Genomic DNA, 12,770 nt, shown 5'->3' on the forward strand with positions numbered 1-12,770 from the left:
CAGGAGAGAATGTCTCATTATAGTCAATAACCTTCATCTAGGTGAATCCTTTAGCAACCAATCTTGCCTTATGTCTCTTTATATTACCTTTAGAGTCATTTTTGTCTTAAAGACCCATTTACACCCTATAAGTTTTACTTCTTTAGGTAACTCGACAAGATCTTACACTTGATTCTTAGCCATAGAGTCCAACTTTTCTTTCATGGCTTTTATCCAGTACGAAGATTATTTGCTTTCAACAGTTTTCATAAAAGTCAATGGGTCATCATCTATATCTATGAAATCATCAGGATCCTAAAGGTACACCACATAATGAGGATGTATGGCAATTTTTTTAACTCTTGTGGATCTCCAAACAAGTCATTCTACAGGTTCAGATTGAACCTGTTCATCATGTTTGTGCTCTTCTGCATTATCTACAATGAGTTCATTTTGGATTTGTACATCAAAAACTGGGTGATCAACCACATCATTATTAGGAATAACAATATGGTATCTCTCGGTGTTCTTCTTAACAGGTAATGAAACTGGATCATGTATTTCTTCAAAACCAAGATTTTAAAGTGTACTTAATCCAACTGAATCATCTTCAAATAATTTTGCATTATCCATTTCAACAATCTGTGGTGAATGAGATGGGCAATAAAACCTGTATCTTTTTTATCTCTCTTGATAACCAATGAAATATCCACTGGTTGTTCTTGGATCAAAGACTTTAATATAACCCTCATATTAAAGTCTTTGATCCGAGAACAACCAGTGGATTGAAGGTTATACAACTTAACTTCTGTAGGACATCCTCATATGTGCATATAAGACAGTGATGATTTTCTACTTGTCCACAACTCATCGAAAGTTTTAGACACAGATTTTGTAGGAACCTTATTTAAAATATGCATAGCAATCATTAAGGCTTTACCCCGCAACTTCATAGAAAGTGTTGAATAATTCAACATAGCTCTGACCATTTGTTTAAGCGTACGATTTCTCCTTTCAGCTACACTATTCTGGTAGGCACTATCGGGTATGGTATACTAGGGCACAATGCCTTCCTCTTTTAGACATGTTAATGGTCATTCCATTTGCCCCATCTCAATAAACCTATCATAATATTCGTCACCTCTATCAGACCTGACTATCTTAATAACTTTATCAGTTTGTTTATCTACTTCTTTCTTAAATTCTTTAAACACTTGAAAAACTTCTGATTTTTCATAAATCAAGTAGAGATACATATACCGAGAATAGTCATCAATAAAGGTGATAAAATATATTTCGCCTGTGCAACAGGGGGTAAAAGGTCTGCATATATCCGTATGGACTATCTCCAATATCTCACTACTACGCTTGATACCTTCTTTATATGTGTTTATTTGCTTAGCCTTTATGCAATCAACACATGGGTCATTGTCGATAAAATCTAAAGATTTTAAGATCTCTTCATTTACGAGTCTCTTTATTCTCTTTTCAAAGATATGACTCAACCTTTGATGCTAAAGCATGTAAGAATTATCATTAATCATGCTACGTTTGTTCCCAACCAACGCGTATTTAAAAGTTAAAGACTCCTGAGTTTGGATCTTCACGTTTAATTTGTACAAACCATCATAAAGTAATGCAAAATTAATTTCAATTGAATTTTTATATATAAATAACTTAGAGTTTTCAAATTTAAAACAATATCCAAATTTATCCAACCTTGAAATTAAAATTAAATTTTTACTATATGATGAAACATAAAAAATATCATGAATATCTGAATTTACGTTGGTATCTAAAGTGATCCTGCAGGTCTCAACACCCTTCACATATGAACGCATCGTGTTCTCCAAATAAATGCTCTTCTCATGCATTGTTGGTTCCCTTTTATTCAGGAACGACAACAAACAATTAACAATACGGACAATAGCACCAGAATCAATCCACCGATTATTTTTAAGAATATGTAATAAATTATATTCATGAGAAACAAATGACAAATTACCTTTCTTTTCTAACCATTTCTTATACTTTATGCAATCCGTCTTCCTGTGTTCCTTCTTCTTACAAAAGAAGCACTTTATGGGAGCAGAATCGGGTTGTTTGCTCTGAGATGACTTTTCTCCTGTTGACTTCTTCCTAGCATTTTTCTTGAATGCATTTTTCTTTGGTCATATCTTGAATCCATGAGAAGCCATATGTGCACTTTGCACTTTCTCTCATTTCAATCTCTCTTCTTTCTCAACACACTTGAACATAAGTTCATTGAATGTTCATTCATCATTATATGCGTTATAAGAGATCTTAAAAGGTTCATACTCCAAAGATAAGGATGTCAGAATCAAATGCACTAGAAATGAGTAAAAAATGGTCAACTTCATGTCATTTAGCTGAGACGCTATGTTCTTCATTTTTAAAATGTCCTTGCGAATATTACCCCCTCCAGAATATTTCATAGTTATGAGTTTCGACATTAATGTACTAGCCCTGTCCTTATTTGAACTGGCAAATTGTGCTTCAATAGCACTCAAGAATTTTTTCACTGTCCTGCATTGCGGGATAACACTTCGAATATTCTTAGTTACCTTAGATTGCAAAAGCAGTAGGCTAAGTCTATTAGAGCGCTCCCACTTTTCAAAAGCACTATTTTATTCAGCAGTGCTTTGATTTGTCAGGGCAGCAGGCTCATTTATTCTTAAGGTCAAATCCAAATCTATATACCCTAATGTAAAAAGAATAATTTCTTTCCAGTCACTAAAATTAGATCCATCAAGAAAAGGGATAGTACTCGAGTTATCTAAAATCACAGAACCACAAACTGTATGCCAAAATACATATACCAAATGAAGTATATACGAGACAAACTTGATGAAAAAAATAATAAATGAAAAGACCCTTGATATGCTTATTTCTGGGCGAGTGAAAGGGGTCATCAGAGTCTTACTTTGGTAAGAGCTCCGACATGCATAATCAGTACGTCTAGTGACCACAGTTGGTAAAACTAAGACTCATGTGAAGCTAGACCATCAACACATGGTACCTTTGTGGGCTCATAACCCATTGTTGGGGCCTGCGCAGGAGAAGAGCGATGGCATACCTGAAGCGGCCATGTCGATCTGCAAAAAGCCGATAAGTGAACCTGAATCGGTGACTCTAAGATATATGTTCGACTCCTCAGTCGGTCGCAACCCTCCAATGAGCGCAAGCACTTTCAACGATGGTGAGCAGGATCCAATCCCAGCAATGAAAATCACGTATGATTTCTCTTTAGTTTTCTGCATAAAGGTTTCTTATCAACACCCCCCTTTTATAGGGTTAATCTTTATTAGGTAACAGTTACGTAACTGCTCCCTTCCAAAATCATGAGCTTATCCGATAAGGACACCTTTATGGGAGTCCTTAATATGGGTAACGCCCACATTACGTGGGTGACTCCAACACTCAATGCTCTAGATCGTTTATTCCTAATGATATGTTGATGCTCTTGTTTCTTTGAGAACATATAACTTGGGTGTATATTTGCTTTCCTTATGCAAATCAGAGGTGAACCGCAACAACCAGCCAGTCATGGGATCCATGGACATGACAACACGTCTACACATCATCGCGGAGCATCAATTTCCACTCGGTGTGCCTGACCGCGTGCAACTGTTGGCATAGAGCAACATCACTCAGTCCCTATGCACATCCCTGTGCGCGTGACTGATCTACGGCATCATCAAGCTGTGCCTGCGTGCATCGGGCTGTTATGCCCAGATCTGCGCCTAAGTGCGCTGGAATACCTGTCTGCGGAGTGAGATCTTGGGAAGCGCTGGTGTCAAAGCACAATAGCAGGCTAGGTGGGTTGGCCTTTTTTTCCATGGAGAAACCACCTTCAGGATCAGAAACCTAGTAGCACGGACTCTACCTGTCGTGCTTACGGTCACTGTTCTGGCAGTGTAAAACTCTTACCCTTTTTCCTCAGGCAATCACCACGCTTCGGCTTGAGCAAGGGGTGCTGCCCATGAGATTTGAACCTAGACCGCTTGCTTAGCAGCCTAGGCTCCATCCAACTGTGCCAAACTCTTTTAGGGACTAAGTGGGTTGGGTTGAAGAATATTCTAAGTTTGATACTCTAGATGTGTATCTTTTGCGTGTTAGTAAGCAGTGTGGCGGATCTTGCAGATTTTATTAGTGGAAGAATGCACTAGTAGCGCCGGCTGGGTTCGCAACCATCGTGACCAACTGGATTTTCGCTTGGCTTGTGTATAAAAATGTCCTATGATATGTGTGTGCATGTGTTTGTGAATAATTGGTCAAATTTGTAGTAAATTATATAAGGCTATCATATATACCGGCTCTGTTTGTCCAAACTGAACTCACACCGTTTATTTAGTGAGAAACATCCTTGGATCAAAACATTTTTCACTTAAAAGCTTGATTCTTTTATCAAAAAAATGTGAGTGCATTGCGGGCCATTGTTTTAGAACTCTCCAGCAACCTCTTTGATGTAGGACTTGATCTTGAGATGAGATCAGATGATCATGTGACATAAAAAAAATCACCATTGATGGTGAATTCCAATATCCACCGCCCATCCTGGTGGATCATGAGCCGGATGTCAAATCTCCCATTCAAAAGAATTTTGGCATCCCCCGCGAACAATTGGAAGTGATTTTCAATATCATTTGATCCAAAACCCGATCTTCTAATCAATGAATTAAGAGGTTTAAGAAACTGGAGCCTATTGCATAATATAACATTATTGATACTGATGAATTATAAATATTGGGTTTGTAGTTGGTCAGGTCGATTGATTTTTTTTTTTTATCTTGCAGAAATGATATATTTTTCATAGTTTTTGAATTTATTTGCATGTTAGATCCTACAAATACAATTTAAACAATTAATTTGATTGAAAAACATGTTTTGTTTGAATCATGTGGTTGTAATGTGTAACCATGTTTCTCAAAGGCTTCAAAAAATCAATGCTACAACTACAATTTACCAAATCAAGTTTTTATGTCTAGGCGATTAAATGTGGGTTTGGAATGATTAGATAAAGCGTGTGCCGGTGACTTCCAGCTAGATAAGATGATCTCACGTGTGTATACTGCACATTCATAATGTGGAAAATAATAATATCATATCCCTAACCAAATTGGCTGTCACTATAAGTTGATTTTTTTCCCCACACCTATAAAGTATAAAGTCGTTGCAAATGTGTGAAACCAAAAAGTGAGATGGGAGAACTAATTTTGCTTTTGTCAAAAGAAAGAAAAGGAAAAAAAGACGGGACATAAAATTATTTTCAAAAAGTAGTACACTACAAAAAGTCACTTAATTCAACATCGACGGGCGGCATTTTGATATTTTATCAGTATCTTTCCTTCAATATATATATATATATATATATATATATAGGGTTAATTTAATATTAAGCTAGTTGTATTTAACGTTAAATGATCTTAACCTTATTAAAAAATGATTAAAATACCTTTCAATGAATGTCATTTACATGTTTATTTTTTTAGCGTTATGGGTCTTTTAAACTTGAAGGAAAATGAAAAGCCGAACACCTTTTTTAAAATAATAACTTTAAATATACTGAAATTGTATTTTTGACCTCAAAAAGTAACCATGCATTTTTAAAAAAATAATAATAATTTCTTCAATAAATATTTATTATTTGTTAATTGCTAGACACTGCTTTTCTATCATCAATAGCTCATTTTTATGTTTCTATCTAGGAGCCTTCATAAAGCCATCTTTATAGTCCATCTCAACATAGGTCAAAATAAAACAAAATTATTATAAATACTAGCATTAATGAATATTAGTTGCTATTCTTTCGACTAATTAATATACAATTAAAAATCACTTGCATTTAATAATTTCAGATGAAAGACAATCCTCTATCTTGAGTATCCAAAGATCATTCGTAAGATTTTAAAGGGGTTTATATCTAGGTCAAAATACCGTGATATCACGACATCCTCAAAAGCCCGTCTAATGCCAAAAAACATTTCTAAAAATTTGTCTATTTAAAAAATCTCATTTTTTTTGGATTGGTCACTGTTTTATTGTTACATTAGTGTGACTAAACAAAATTTTGACATATCTACATATTAATTTTAATGTTACTTATACTTTTATGCATGCATATTTTTTGAAGGAAAAAATAATTTTATACATTCATAGTTTTATATTTTTAAAAATTATGTGATAAAACCATAATTTTCACGATATCACTAGTTTCCCTCTCACCCATGTTTTACATGGCTAACCCAATAATTAATGAAAGTTTGCAAAAGGGACCAACGGCGGCTCCACTTGTTTGGTAGGAACTGCTAGTGCACGTTACCATGTGTTGGGACGTTGCAAGTTCAAAACCCAATGGTATGTTGAGGTCTGCCTAATCTCAGCTTGCCTATAAAAAAAAGAAAAGTTTGCAGAAGGGATTGTGTGTGCGCGTGAGCATGCGTGCATGAGTTTTGTGTTATATCAGACTAAAAAAACCAACACACTTGGTGCATTTTTGTCATTAAATAGGTACATTTGGAAATGATTGAAAAGCTTAGGGATAAAACCGTAACGACGTTGATTTATTCCCTTAACGGGACGCAATCATGGGCGGGCACGCCCCCTCTCTTTGAACTGGGGCCGTCCGATGTGTTTGTACGGAGGATTGGACGCTAGGCAGCATGAGGCGCGTCCCCCTCTTCCCCGAAAGCTTTACTGAAAGGGCCCCACAAAAAAGCGTCCCCCCCACTATCGTCCGGTTCCCGGTCGTCCTGTTCCGCCTTTGGGAATCGCCGCCGATCGGCAAAATAATCGCCAATTCCCGCCGCTCCTCCACCAACCCCGTTCGTTCAGTGAAGCGTGGGCCCCACACTTCCATGGCGATTTTTAGGAAGATTAACGATTTAGCAAAATGACAAAAGTACTCCTTAACAATAACTTTGTACTTAATCTTGAGACGTGATCAGGTCAGGTCCAGTAGCCCGTGGTTCGGGTCATATTCCGCTAGTAAAGAGCTTGTTTGATCTCGTGAAATAGGCTCGTCAAGTTAGAGCGTCAACAACCCATGTTTGTCTAGGCTCATTTATTAGTAATAATAGGCTTGTCAAGTTAGAGCGTCAACAACCAATGCTAATTTGTCTAGGCTCATTTATTAGTAATAAATATACTTTACATTTATAATGAAGGTGGTTGAAGTTTTTGGCACGCAAGCAATTGTAAATGAGCTAGTTTGAGTTTAGCTTAGAAGGCTTAGGGTTAAATTCCTATGGTTTTCAGCTTTAAAAAATATATATATTTTTAAATGAGTTTGCTCGTTCTTACTTGTTTAGCTCATCTTGGCTGGACACAAGAAACAATCAAGCTGCCTGAAGACTCTCTTTTTGGTTCGTTTACCACCCTTGCCCGTTATGGTAATACATGTCAAGGGCCCTTTGGACGTTGTTAATATTGTGATGATAGCAATCAAGATACTACAAGAATGAGGGTCAATAGCGGTGACGGTTTTTGCCGTTATTGGGTTATTTATCATCGTTATAAGTCTATAATGGCTGTTAATTTTTTGCCTTAGTTGAGTAATAACGATGGCATTTATAAGTCATCGTTAATGTGTGACCCAATACCGTCGATGAATCTTTTCAGAACTGAGAACACTATTAGTGGTAACGTTGGCCAATAATGGTGACTTATCTATAACGGTGATATTTTTGTGTCGCCGTTATAGCTTGTAACAGAAAGAATTAACTCACCATTATAGTCTATAAGAGTGAGAAGTAAGTCATCATTTTAGGTTATAACAGCGATAATTACGTCATCGTTATAGGTTATAACAGCAACATAGTGTTAATTAAGACTTATAACGGCGACAAAAATAAGGCTCTTATAGGCCTTAAACCAGAAAAAATAAATTTTTATATATCATGCATGAATGCAGCTTTTGTTGGGCTTGCCTTTTAGTTTAGTTGGTCAGTTGTGTCGACCTGGTCCCTCATTTCCAATGTCCAAAAAAAATGTAAAATCCTGTCGATTGATTCTCGGCTTGATCTCTTGTCATTACAAGTGGTATGGAGCACGTTAATGTTCATGCTGTAAGCCATAGTGAAGTGCGCCTCATTGAAGGTTGCACAGTAACCATTCATGAAGTTGGGTGAGAAACAATCAAAACTTGTTGATTTTTTTCCACAAGAAAATGACCATAACACTCTCAACTAACATATACACTTACGCCAAGAATCTTACCGACCGTGAATCGGACAAGGCTAAAAATATCCGATATTCAAGTATACATCATTCTGAGTTTAATCACCGTAAATGTGGGATCTGGCTTGGCTTTGAGGTAGATTCGCACCAAAGCATTCACACTACTTTATCTCACCAACTGGGACCTACATTATCAATGTTGGCAACTTTGGCACATGTTTGGAGCGGGTCCCCATGCGCTCCAGGTAATCGTGTCAGCAAGCAAATGACTCTCTCTTTCTCTCTCTCTCTCTTGCATGTGTACGCACACACGTGCGGACACACAAACCCGCACATGCATGTATGCACAGTTGCGCACACACACACACACACACACAATATAAGGAACAACATCTGGTTTATGTGTGAAACGTCTTATTGGATTAGTTATTGCAGCCACTAAAAACCACCACCATCCCTGCAGGATGTGATTGTTGCCATAATTTAGCACTGCATATGCTTCAAAGCCAACAATTTGGATGTTAAGATCTATTCTTTTGGAATGTTTTCTTACTCTATATATTTGTGTCATTATCTATCATATATTCTGATCAGGGTATTGGAAACATTTGAAGCTATTGGGTGCTACGTGGAGTCTACAGTTGCAGCATACTTCTAAACATCAAAATAGATGGCCTTGCAAACTATTCATCAAATGCCATTATACAGCACCAGAATATGCTTTTCACAGACATGTAAACATGCGTACGCCTGCAAACACACACAAGCTATGTACTTTTAGTAAAGAGAACATATCGTTTAGAGCTCCATATAAAATATATATATATATATATGCTTTGAAGTAGTGCCTAAGTTCTCTGCATCTCTAACCCTGAAATCCACATAGAATAGCTAGTAAACCCCTTAACTTTTGTGCCATATAATGCTCATCCTTTTGGGACACATCTTTATTTTGGAGGTAGTTCTATCGAAATAACAATAAATAGCAACTTGAAAGTTAAATATTAGTGATAAGGATCAACACATTTAGTTGAATCCTTTTGTTATCCATTGTGTGGAGTCTTGAAACTCATGAGGTTAGATTTAGCAACAACATTATTTTTTCTAAGAGAGAGAGAGAAACCTAATTTACTGAGATTCTGTGACCCACGTTTTGCTCATCATGTTGAAGCCCAATTAAGCCGCCAAAGTCCCAGAGGAGAGCGCTTCGAGCCGAGGGATAGAGATGATCAACAACAGCCCACGTGACAACGTCTTGTATAAACTGAAAAGGGGAGGCTATGTTGACAAAGGCTTTGTTTGTAGCAGGATTGGCCCCTCCCTCCCCACGAGACAATTATTTTTTGGTTTGCCTAGTGGCTGGTAGCCTGGTCCAACCACATGACTTTAGAATGCAACCTTTTCATTAAGCATGTGTATGTGTGCAAGGGGCAATTTCCAAAAGCCCACCTCAACTTTTGGTCATAAAATATAGATAAAGTGTTGCAGCATTAATACATTGACCTTAACACCCAAGAGGTTTGGCGTTGTGGGATTGGGGCCTAACCTTTTTACGGGCGGGCAGTCTAGGTTCAAATCCCATGAGCATCACCACATGTGTTTAGCCCAATCTTGGCAACCACACAGGGTCGAGGGATAAGCCCTCAGAGTTTTACGCTGACATAGACAGAGACCGTAATTACGGCAGCAGGGTGCATGGCTAGGTCTCTACGTACGCCAGGAGCCGTTTCTTCAAGTAAGAGAAAATACATCGACCTTGAAACTGTAGCAAATGCAGAGTGCATTGATCCGTTCAGGCAATGCAGTGTGTGTGTGTGTGAAAGTCCTACATCACGAATCCCATCATACAACATATGATGGGATCCACCATATAACCGTCCAAGCGACGGCTATGATTAATTAGTCCACATGTCAAGATTATGTATGGTGTATTTTACTAGATTACTATGCGTGAGCACATTTTGGCATGCAAAAGCTAGTTATTTAATTCTAAACTGGAGAGACCCAACCATTTGCAGATTTTAACATAATTGACAATAAAATTTCAAATACGAACTGCCCTAGAATATCAATATATTTTCCCCTGTATTATTGTTTTGAAACAACTAGTTTGGCAGGTCTCATTCATACCACATGAAAACGATTTTCTTTTGTAAAAGATGAATACGCCACCATACATTTTAATTATGTGCCTGAGCGTCCACTTGCATTGAAGAAAGAAAGTTGACAACCTCTAACGACCCGAAGCAAGACCTCTCGAGCCCATGTTCATAAACGTTAATTCTCAAAGACAAATTACAAAATAATTTTAAAACATGCCGGATTTTTTTTTATAACAACTTCTACATAACCATCAAGTTCATTCATTTAACATCAACACAATTATCAGTGTCCATCCAAGATAAATGAACAAATACATGTCTATGGCATAAAATAAAATGCAAAAATCAAGCAAAGTACTCCAAGTACTTTAGGTCATTAGTAGTCGAGTCTGAGTCCGCAAGTCAAATCCTCATGTTCGCCATACTTTTCTAGCTTACAGTTATAACCGAAATTGAGGTGAGTCTAAAACTCAGTAAAATTACATTTACAAATATTAGACATGACCGTTACAATTGTATTTAACTTTAAGCTACTATTCTTAGTTTAGTTCTCTAATTAAGTACACATGTTGTTTATATATTTTATTCCTCTTTACAGTTTCTCCTTCCTCATTACCAAAGCAGACATTCTCAATGTCATACTCTACACTAATTAGTTATTCCAAAAATAGCTTCCTGAGACATAACAACCTCTGTAGATAACTTTAGAGTTTACGATGTTGGCCAAACATATAAACCACCTACAACAACATAGTCTAAGCTGACTCGGACTATAGACTTTCAATCATTGCAGCTTTGCTCATCGGTTGCAAGTCGAAGAACCCAAAATATTTGTCGGTAGCTAGTTGAAGAGCCTAAGAGGCTATACCTGCCCCCAAGGTGTTTGATGAGCTATACCTACCCCCAAGGTTTGTAGTTTATGCTACTTCTTACATGTGTTTAATAAGATCTGTTTTTAACCCTTAAGGGTTACACTGAAATCCCTAAATTATTTTTGTTACAAACGAGAAACACACATCTAATAAAGCCCTAGACCATGTCCTTTCTAATATAGTTCTTTATCAATCTCTGCATTATTATCCTAGGTACATTATTCATTTTCTTTTCTATGTTAGTATATTATACAATATCAAATGTATGTTCACTAGCTAATGTTCAACATATATTCACAAATACACGTCTTAGTTTTAAGGATAACAATCTATCACAGATATATATTTTTAATCAAATGTGTCACGATACTTACAATACCTCTCTCAAGGTATAATTAGCGTGACATTCTCAGAATAACTAATTTTCTTAGAGCCCTGAAACTCTACTTCCTAGCATTCTTTTTTACTTTTCACAACATATAACATGTATCCAACCATTTTCTCATTTCCACAATAAGCACTAACATTATACAAGTCATATCATTAACATTTACATGACATGATAAAGTGCTAAAAGTAAACATGTAATATCTACCACAATCCTCATGCATCTTATTGAAAGCATCAAAAATATAATTTCCTAAGCATGCAATTCAAACAATCTATGAAATATTCAGCATACTTATAAAACTCATGAAATCACATAACAAGATGCATTTAAGAACAAACCTATATCTTATTTATCCAGAGAGTTATTTGCAAATATTCACTTAAATTGAATTGCCCAAATCTCAAACTAAGGATCAACCTTAGTCTTTATGCAAATCTTGATCTTAAATGAGAAAAAATCTCAAACAATCACTAAAAATATCATAAAAGTCTTTGCTTGTATAAAATTACAAAAATACCACTAAACCTCTTTGCCAAACTCTGCTTCATTATAACCATTTTACCGAAATAAGTAGAATAAGGGTAAAATGCTTATTTCACATCTCAAATGGGCTAGGATCCAGATAACAAGATTCTTGAGAGATTCAGAGGACTCTCTTGATCTGATTCTCAAATTCTGGATCAGATCTGAATCCTATATATCCAACCCAAAATAAGTATATATATAATTTGCTTGCTCTCTTTGACTAAATAAACAATGTTGGCCTACTGGTAAGTAGTAGTTTCCTTCTAAGGAGAGGTTGAAGGTTCAAACCCTAACCTCACCCTTTCATACCCTTTCTTCTTTTTGACAAATTCTGGATTCATCGAATCGAGCCTGAGTTGGGCTTAGTCCATCACTAACCCTACCTCTTACTAAACCTTCTTGGTTCAGTTTCAGATCTAGATCCAAATTCAAACTAATATTTATCTCAACCAAGACAGAGATCCAGTCTTTGTTTCATACCCTGGATCTAGATCTAGTATGATTGAACCAGACTTGGTTCATTATGAGTTTGGTACAAAATGGAACCAGACCTGATTTAGTTTGGGTTTGGACCCAAACTGGATCCAAACCTAACCCATTTCGGTTTGGTCCTGATAATTGGATCTAAACTTGATCTAGTTATGGTTTGGTCCAACTTATCCAAACCTTATTCAGTCTGGTTTGGTCCCACTAGATCCAAAC

This window comes from Nuphar pumila, chromosome 13 (genome assembly GCF_984573655.1).
Source record: "Nuphar pumila chromosome 13, dmNupPumi1.hap1.1, whole genome shotgun sequence".
NCBI classification, from domain to species: Eukaryota; Viridiplantae; Streptophyta; class Magnoliopsida; order Nymphaeales; family Nymphaeaceae; genus Nuphar; species Nuphar pumila.